The sequence below is a fragment of the Lactuca sativa genome, chromosome 7 (assembly GCF_002870075.4).
Source record: "Lactuca sativa cultivar Salinas chromosome 7, Lsat_Salinas_v11, whole genome shotgun sequence".
Classification (NCBI taxonomy): Eukaryota; Viridiplantae; Streptophyta; class Magnoliopsida; order Asterales; family Asteraceae; genus Lactuca; species Lactuca sativa.
In genome coordinates, this window is record NC_056629.2 from 37,500,185 (window position 1) to 37,509,838 (window position 9,654).

Sequence of the window (9,654 nt, forward strand, 5' to 3'; positions counted from 1 at the left end):
AATACATTGGATCTATGTTTTCTCTATTATACATGCAAATAAGAACATCCAAGGTATTATCCTAATCTAGCATACAAAAACTATGAATGTAACAAGATAGAATACATACCTATTGATGTAGCTTGATGTCTTCAAGCTTTAAGAGCTTAGCCCCAATAGTGTGGAAGCCTCAAGTGGAATCACAAATCACCAAGACACCTTGGAATACTTTAGAGAATATGATTACTTGGTTCTCTCTAGTGAAATTGGCTAGCCCTTCTTTAGTGTATCCACACTAGTGCCAATTTCACCAACCAAAGACATCTTTATATAGTATGGAGGATTAGGGTTAAACCCTAATACCCATGACCTTTCATTTCCTAGGATCCATGGGTTAAACACTCCATGGACTATCCATGAAAGCTTAGCCCAACCTAAATGAACTTGGCCCATTCCATATATATAAGAGTCCATATTTAATTAGTTCCTTTTGATCACTTAATTAATTATGAATTAATTCTTGATCAATACTAATTAAATAATATGATTCCATATTAATATATTAGAACTTATAACATATTAATATTAATCATAAACATACTATTCTCAAAAGATTATCCATATAAATTGTGTCGGTGAAGTGCAACCCAAATGGACCATGCCGGGTCGGGTCAAGTACATACCAAATATAGTTATGGACTTAGACATTAATCCAACAGTCTCCCACTTGGATAAGTCTAAAACTATTATTGCGTATGACTTCAAACCTAACTGGCATTCGTAGCTCTTAAAGCTGCTGTCGAACTCTAATCTTGTCAACGAACTTGTCCATTAGATAAGGGATCATATATTCCTCCATTCTAGATATCATATGGACTGAGACATGGATTATAATCATTCTCTCTGTCCATTTGTTGTTTCCCAATTTCCGATTTATGACGACTGACTAATTGAACAAATCAAATCAGTCCTGGCCCGGCCGAGCACTTCCATTTGTCATCATCAAATCATCGAGGGGCCCACAGATATCGCTTTTATCCCGAAGGTAAAAGGAATGGATAAACTTCGACTCATATGGGTTGTTCTACTACTTGTTGAATCATACACAAAGGCACGTTTTATAGCACCGAGTTACCAAATGCGTTTTCGTGCAATCAATGTACAACCAACTCATAGTAACAACTCATATCTCTAGGTTTGAAGAATATAAGATATTATCGTCTCATGATCACTCGTGATAAAATCCATGAAGTGATTCCAATGAGCGCGGGTTGAATCCAATACTCAGAACTTATGAGCACTCATGAGTGTTGTAGCCCTTTGTCCAACACCTTAGACCTCTACAAGCCAACCCATGACAGTCTTAATTCATATCTACTTCCAACATATGACCGACTGTGGATGGTTTGAATAACTTAGTCATTCCGGAAGAATAACCTAGTTTATTCGGGAAGTCAAAACATGCAAAGTGAAACACAATAATAATTGAATCCAATATGGTATCAAATCTTTGAACATAAATAAAACACCTTTTATTTATCACCATATGATTACACATTATTCATTGTATACTGTTTCAGCTATCAACTTTATTCTTGAATTTAAAACAATAGTTGTCCCATGCTCCAAGCATGTACACTATGTTTTCTTAAACACTAGTCATGCCACACACCAAGTATGCATACTATGTTTGTCTATGATCCTTACTTTGTGAACTAGATCAATTGAACATAACTTCAATGATTCTCTTTTCACACTCCCAAATCCTTACCGCAAATGCAAGAATTCCAAATTCATGCCATTTACTGAAATCTGTTAGATTCTAAACTTATATGCATTGATCCTCTCGTAATGATTATGCACAAAGTCATAAAGACTTGGCAACAATCATTACAGAGTATTCCAAAGGAGATCAACTCCTTGGAAATATCCTTCTTGCATTAAGTTTCCTTAATCTTACACAGATTGAAAATTCTAACTTTGAAACATTTCCAGATTCCATTTTGACTATCACTTCTGAACAAGAGTTTCCTCCTTACAGATTATGTCAATATGGTCCTTCCAGAATTATCACTATACTTCCAATTGTCCTTGAGTAACCAATCTTTGGTAAACCTTAGATTGTCCTCGACAATTGTTTAATCCTTTTAGTCATATCCAGTTCTAAACCTTTTCCCTTCTTAATGCCCCAGGCATTTGGAAAATTTTAGAACGGATGAATATAGCACATGTAATCGATCCTATATCCGAAGCATATGGGACACGATTCATGATGTCTTACATAAAGACTAAACCAGTCTTTTGCTATAATATTTCCATTTCAATTTGCCAAGTTCTCATAATTCAGATTATGAAAAGGGATGCCGTAATCATAATCGAATTTTAGAACGCAAATAATGGACCCATATACAGAATTTCCTTATGTTGAGCCATTCCAACATGAAATTCATATATATCCTTGACTAAATGATTAAAACCTCACGATCTAAGCTTATAGATTTGAGATGAAGCATAATTTCCTCTCCCTTAATTATAGCAAAACAACTTTTTCCCAATTGAAACTTTTGTTTTCTATAATTAACATTGCTGACTTGCAATACTTATCATAATTATCATGCTCCCACTAACATGATGATTATTAGCATAACACTTATGCTCCCACTAGCTTTGAAATGTACTCAGAAATCAGCTGGACAGTCTGAAATTTAGATTCATACACCCTTTCCGTAGATAGCTCACCTGTGTGTCTAAGCAATTTCAAGAACCATGAAAAGGGATACCGTAATCATGGTCTCAATTGCTTAGGCATTTGCCATTTCTCACAAGTCCATGTTAGTGTGCCGGTTAACCACACGCGCTCCACTAACGACTTTTGAAAATGCAAATAACACAATTGATATCTTCGTAAAATCTACTTAGTGAAAGCGTTTCCTCACCATCATTTTCATGAATCGGAGAGAAACCTTATGACACTTAGATTTATATGGTGTATGAGTTCCTACCCATATGAATTTGTCAAACCATAATCACAAGACAAAGATAATGACAAATCCAAAACCATATGGATTGAACTCAATCTTAACTTCTTGCCACCTGGCAGCTCAAGGGCCTGCCATTGCTTCCAAGTTGTTATGCAACAAACTGAGAACTCTAAGAACTCATATGCAAAGCCAACTTTAACTGGAATGGGCACAGATATGTCAACACGATAGGTTATAAACCTCAAGTCGTGTGCTAGTGAAGAACTTCAGGTTTTATTCTTGATTATTTCTTGAGACTTTCAAGACCTTTAAGACTCCCACTGTCCTCTTGACATATAAGACTCCCTTGTCAAACATCCAAGAGATAGTGCGTATTCTAATCAAGAAAAACACTTTACCCAATTGGCCTAAGTTGGTCTTTGTTTTATCCAAAACATCACAACTTACCAATTTCAAATGTACAAGAGCAGAAAACTTTTACTCTTACATTTGACAAGTGTTTTAAACCTTCTTTAAGACATGTCACTCAAATGACAATCTTGGAGTATGACTCTAAGACTTGTATTGGAACGAAGTATGACTCATCTTCTTGATTTAACCATTTCAACAATTCAAGTTCCTCTTCTTAGTCATAAGAATGCACTAAGATTTCCTTAGAGAACTAATTTTGATATGGTTTCTTAATCATTGAGATGATCACAAAACTGATACTAAAGTACTCTCCCATCTTTTCAGATATGAGAAACTTTTATCCTTCTGCCTAATTTGATTCTTCTTATTCGCTCTGCCATACATTGGAACCTTTTCCAATGTCTCAAAGTTACACTTAAGCTTGTAAGTATAATCATATTTACTGAGCTTTAGTAAACTATGACGAATAGTCTTATCAATCTTTTGTGGTGGACTTAATCAGTGCACAAGAATGTGTACTCGGTCCCTTAGTCCTTTACTTGACTCACACATCCATGTGGCCGAGTAATTAGTCTTAATTTTCCAAAACTTGAAAGTTCTCATTCATCATGCTATACAACTTGCATGATTCCAAGTTCCGGTCCAATTGAAACTTAGGTGATGAGAATCTTTCCTTATTTGGTAAATCTAGACATTACCACAAATGAAAGAATCAATTTCATATTTCCACTCTTGCTTTTAATGGAATCATATAAGCAACAATTTTTCCTCAAAAGCCATTGTAAGGATATTTTAAAATAAATAAAATCAAAAAAATTTTCTTTTATTTTAAAACTTTGCGGAAAAACTTATCCTTACAATCCATATGAAAACTTGTTGTTATCTATTCCTAAGCAATATCTCATAACTCCTAAGAAGTTGCTCAAGAATCCGATCTTCAAACTATGCGATAGAAATCCATCTAAGCCATCAGATTCAGCATATTCTTTCTTTAAGTTTCTTCACTTTTCTTTGATTCTTAAAACATCACCATGTGACCCAGTCACATCATGTATCAGGAATCTCATAATAGAAACTTAACAGAGTTAGATAGTGGTCTTTACCTGAAGTAGAGTCAAACTTATTGACTTTAACATCCTTAGGTAAATTTGGCAGCTTCGCAACCAATGCCCTTTCCCTTGGCAATATAAACATATGGACCCTTTGATAATGGTACACGAGACTATCACAGACTTAGCTTTTCTCTTTACCATTTGGTCAACCGAGTTGACTATGGCCGATCCCTTTCCATTGGGAAGAGAATGCTTTACTGGATATCCAATGTCATCATTGTCAATGTCCATAAAGTTTTAGGAAGTTGATCTTAGCAAATAGATAAGATCGTTAAGGGTCTTGTCATAGTCTGTTTCATAGGTGTCCCAAAGGAACTCACTATGTGACTTAGAAAGTGATTGAACCACCAACTTTCTCAAGACTTTGACACCCAACTCTCCCGGCTTGTCAATATGTGACTACATCTCCAAGATGTGCTCACACCTAGACCTTGCCTTGCCAATAGGGCTTGAGTGACCTTAAACTTTTCAAGAACTTGTGGGTTGGGGAGAATAATTGGAGGAGGTGAAAGAAGTATGATTTCCAAAGGACATCATCTTCATTTAGGAAACCTTGTTTCACTAGATTTGGGAAGATCATAGGTGTCTATTACAGACATCTTTTGGGAGATATTCAAGATAGTTGATTTAAAGTCCTTAATATGACACCCAATATGAAATATTAAGGCTAGGACCCAACAAACTATTTTATAACTTAGAAGAGGTATGCCGTAATCCAAGCTATAAAATATTTGAAGGTAGGTGAATGACGATTCACCAATTTCCACCAAGATAAACGAAATGAATTATTAGGTTTTAATTGGTTTTGAAACTCCTAGATCTTTTAGATTCATTGAACTTTTCAAAGGCATGTTTCAATCTTGAGTGTGCCCTTCAGGTTTTGTGACTGGGATGCCGAGGATCACAAAACAAGGTGTGAAGTAACCATGCAGATCACTTGGTACCCTTAATAAATTACCCCTCAATCGATGTGCCGGTTAACCACACACGCTCCATCGATACTATGATAAATATTAAGTCACCCTTTACCTACCTTGTTAAGTCCAAGTTAGTGTGTCGGTTAACCACACACGCTCCACTAACGACTTAGACAAAGTGTAAAGTGTAATTTCATGGGTTAGCACCTTATTCACATTTTTCCTAAGTAACTAAGATTGGGTATTATTAAGAGTTTAGTTACTTAGTATTATCATTAATACTTTTAATGAAGGGAGAATTCTAGTCCTGTCAAACCCGTTCGGCTAACGACCCTCCACCAGTCAAGCAAGCGGTGGGTGAGAGTGGACACCCATTAAGTTGTCATTTTATAGGCAACAACCTTATACCCACCTTATAGACCGGCTTCGTGAATGAGGCGTACTAGCGGTAAGACTGACTTTACTCTTATACATATATATATATTATTAACTTATAATATTATAAAGTATAAGGGTTGAATTTTAACTTTTAAAATTCTAAGGGCTAACTTGGAATTAAAGTATTCATAAGTGAAAACTTTACAAATTCCAAAACTTGAGGGCAAGTTTTGAAACTATTCAAAACTAATTAATTCCATAACTTATGTGTTTAAAGTAGTTTTAATCCAAAAACTCTTCAAGTTCCATAACTTGAGGACAAGTTATGGAAGACTTTAAACTAATAAAAGAATTAACTTTTCTTTATTTTATAACTTATGGAATTAATTAAGGTTACACCTTTTTTTTATTTTATTTTATTAAATGAAGAGACTCTTGGTCCTCCATAACTTGAGGACAATTATGGAGTCATAAAACCATTTAATTAGAACTAGACTCTTCATTTTTGTAACCTTTGCCAATTTTTATGAGTTTTATGATTCTTAAATGTGACTTTTCATATAACTTGAGGACAAGTTACAAAAACACATTTTAGAATCAATTCTTAGATTAATTTGGATTAAAACCAACTATCACATAATTTTATTCATTAATCTAAATTCACTCATAAAACAAGGTAACACAAAAAACTTTTGGTGATCCATAACTTATTCTTAAGTTATGGAATCCTTTAAAACATTAACACCAAATTTTGTAACTCCAAAAAAAACTTTGAATCAATTTTTTTTTAAAACCTTTTCATATCCATAACTTATGGAGGTTTCAAAAAATAAAACTCTTTAGATCAAACTTTTAAAACTAATAAAATAATCATATTATTTTATCTTTTATTAAATTTGACCTAATTCAACTCATAAAGCAAATTATTCAAATTTTACAAATAATTAGTTTTCACAAGAACAAGTAATTATCTTAAAATTTGACAAACTTCATGTTTTTTTTTCAACTTTGAAAATAAAATATTTGCATCAATATAACAGAAAACAACCCGTGGCTCTGATACCACTGTTGGGTTTTGAGCATTCTAACACTTCCTAAGTGTACATGCAACCCTAAATACCTTGGATCTATGTTTTCTCTATTATACATGCAAATAAGAACATCCAAGGTATTATCCTAATCTAGCATACAAAAACTATGAATGTAACAAGATAGAATACATACCTCTTGATGTAGCTTGATGTCTTCAAGCTTTAAGAGCTTAGCCCCAATAGTGTGGAAGCCTCAAGTGGAATCACAAATCACCAAGACACCTTGGAATACTTTAGAGAATATGATTACTTGGTTCTCTCTAGTGAAATTGGCTAGCCCTTCTTTAGTGTTTCCACACTAGTGCCAATTTCACCAACCAAAGACATCTTTATATAGTATGGAGGATTAGGGTTAAACCCTAATACCCATGACCTTTCATTTCCTAGGATCCATGGGTTAAACACTCCATGGACTATCCATGAAAGCTTAGCCCAACCTAAATGAACTTGGCCCATTCCATATATATATAAGAGTCCATATTTAATTAGTTCCTTTTGATCACTTAATTAATTATGAATTAATTCTTGATCAATACTAATTAAATAATATGATTCCATATTAATATATTAGAACTTATAACATATTAATATTAATCATAAACATACTATTCTCAAAAGATTATCCATATAAATTGTGTCGGTGAAGTGCAACCCAAATGGACCATGCCGGGTCGGGTCAAGTACATACCAAATATAGTTATGGACTTAGACATTAATCCAACAACAAGGACTTTCCTTCTTTATGTTTACTTGCCAAAAGGGCTTGAGTGATCTTGAACTTTTCAAGCCTTTGAACTTGTGGGTTAGGGAGAATAATTGGAGGAGGTAGAGGAAGTGAAGCATGATTTCATGTTCCTCGATCGAATCGTGGAATATCATCTTCATGTGGAATGCTTGTTCCACGGGATTTGAGAAGACCATAGTTGTCGAACTTTAACATCTACAAAACGGGAGAAAAAACGAATTCAAGTTAGTTGATAGATTGAGTCCTTAGTAAATCACCCAAATGAAATACTAAGTCTAGGACCCAACACAATATTCTACAACTCGGGAGAGGGATGCCATAACCCTAATTGTAGAATATTTGAAGGTAAGTGAATGACGATTCACTAATTTCCACCATGAAAAACGAAAAAGAAATTTAAGTTTTAAATCTATGAAAACTCCTAGATCCTTTGAGATTCATTGAACTTTCAATGGCATGTTTAAATCTCGATATGCCCCTCTAGTTTGTGACTGGGATGTCGAGGATCACAAAGCGGGCGTGAATAACCATGCAAACTACATGGTGCCCCCACATGTTACAGTCACCTATTCGATGTGCCGGTAAACCACACACACTCCACCAAACTATGACAAACATTGAGTCACCCTTTGCTACCTTTGCTTAGAACCATTTAGTGTGTCGGTAAACCACACACGCTCCACTAATGTCTTCGCAAGGGCACAAAGTGTAATTTCATGGAATTGCATCAATTCACTTTTGCCTAAGTAACTAAGATTGGGAATTTGTAAAACATTTAGTTACTTTTGTAATTCATTATACTTATAATGGAAGGTTCTGTCATATCCTACCCGTTCGGCTAACGACCCTCCACTAGTCAAGAGTGCAGTGGGTAAGAGTGGATACCCATTCAATCGCCATTTTATAGGCAATTTCCTTAAACACCCCTTATAGACTAGCTTCGTGAATGAGGCCTACTAACGGTAAGAGTAAGACTGACTTTTACTCATACATATATATAATGTTAGACTTTTAATGTTATATATATAGTATTGGGTGTATTTTATACTTTCAAAATACTAGGTGGTCTAATTTAACAATTATACCTTTAATTCAATTAAATTGTAAACCTAAACTTTTATGGATTTATTAAACTTCCTTTAATTATACACCTTAATTAATTAATAAAACCATAAGGGTGTGATTTGAACTTTTTCAAAACAATACTAGAGTTTTAGAATTTAACATTCCTAATTAAACTTTTAATCAACTTTTAAATTCCAAAACTTGAGGGCAAGTTTTGAAACATTTCAACTCATTAGGGTTTAGAATTTAAATATACATAAAAAATTAAACTATTTAATCAAAATTTAAATTCCAAAACTTGAGGGCAAGTTTTGAAACCTTTTTCAAAACATTAGGGTTTCAACTATTTAAATTTCAAAACAACAAAACTTTTGGGTTCAAATTTAACCTATAAAACTTAAAGGGCAAAAATATGAAACATTTCATAACATAAGGATCAAATAACAAATAATCTAAATCACATAATTATTCATATTTGATTTATTTAATGATTTCTTGCAAAACAATTTATCAATTTACTCAAAATAATTAATCAATTATCACATAAGGAAACAATTATCTTATTAATTGATAAATATCTTCAATTAGATCAAAATTATAGTCAAATATATCATATAATCGGATTAATATTGATCTAACATGATAAGGTAACTATCCATAAGCAAAAACAACAAGAAATCCCGGATATACCTCTGTCTGACGCACCGACTCGCCGAGTCACCCTCTGGAACTCGCCGAGTAGGGCTGACTCGCCGAGTCCAAGAGTGACTCGCCGAGTCAGGTCGAACAATGAGGCAAAAACACATTTTTTAGTTACATCAAGCATCAATACAATAGAAACCAATCAAGGCTCTGATACCACTGATGGGTTTTGGTCATAAGACATCCTATGTGCTCATACAAACCCTAATGCTAGGATCTAGGTTTCTCTATTGTACATACTTTGAATCCAAGACTATAAACCCTAATTCTAGC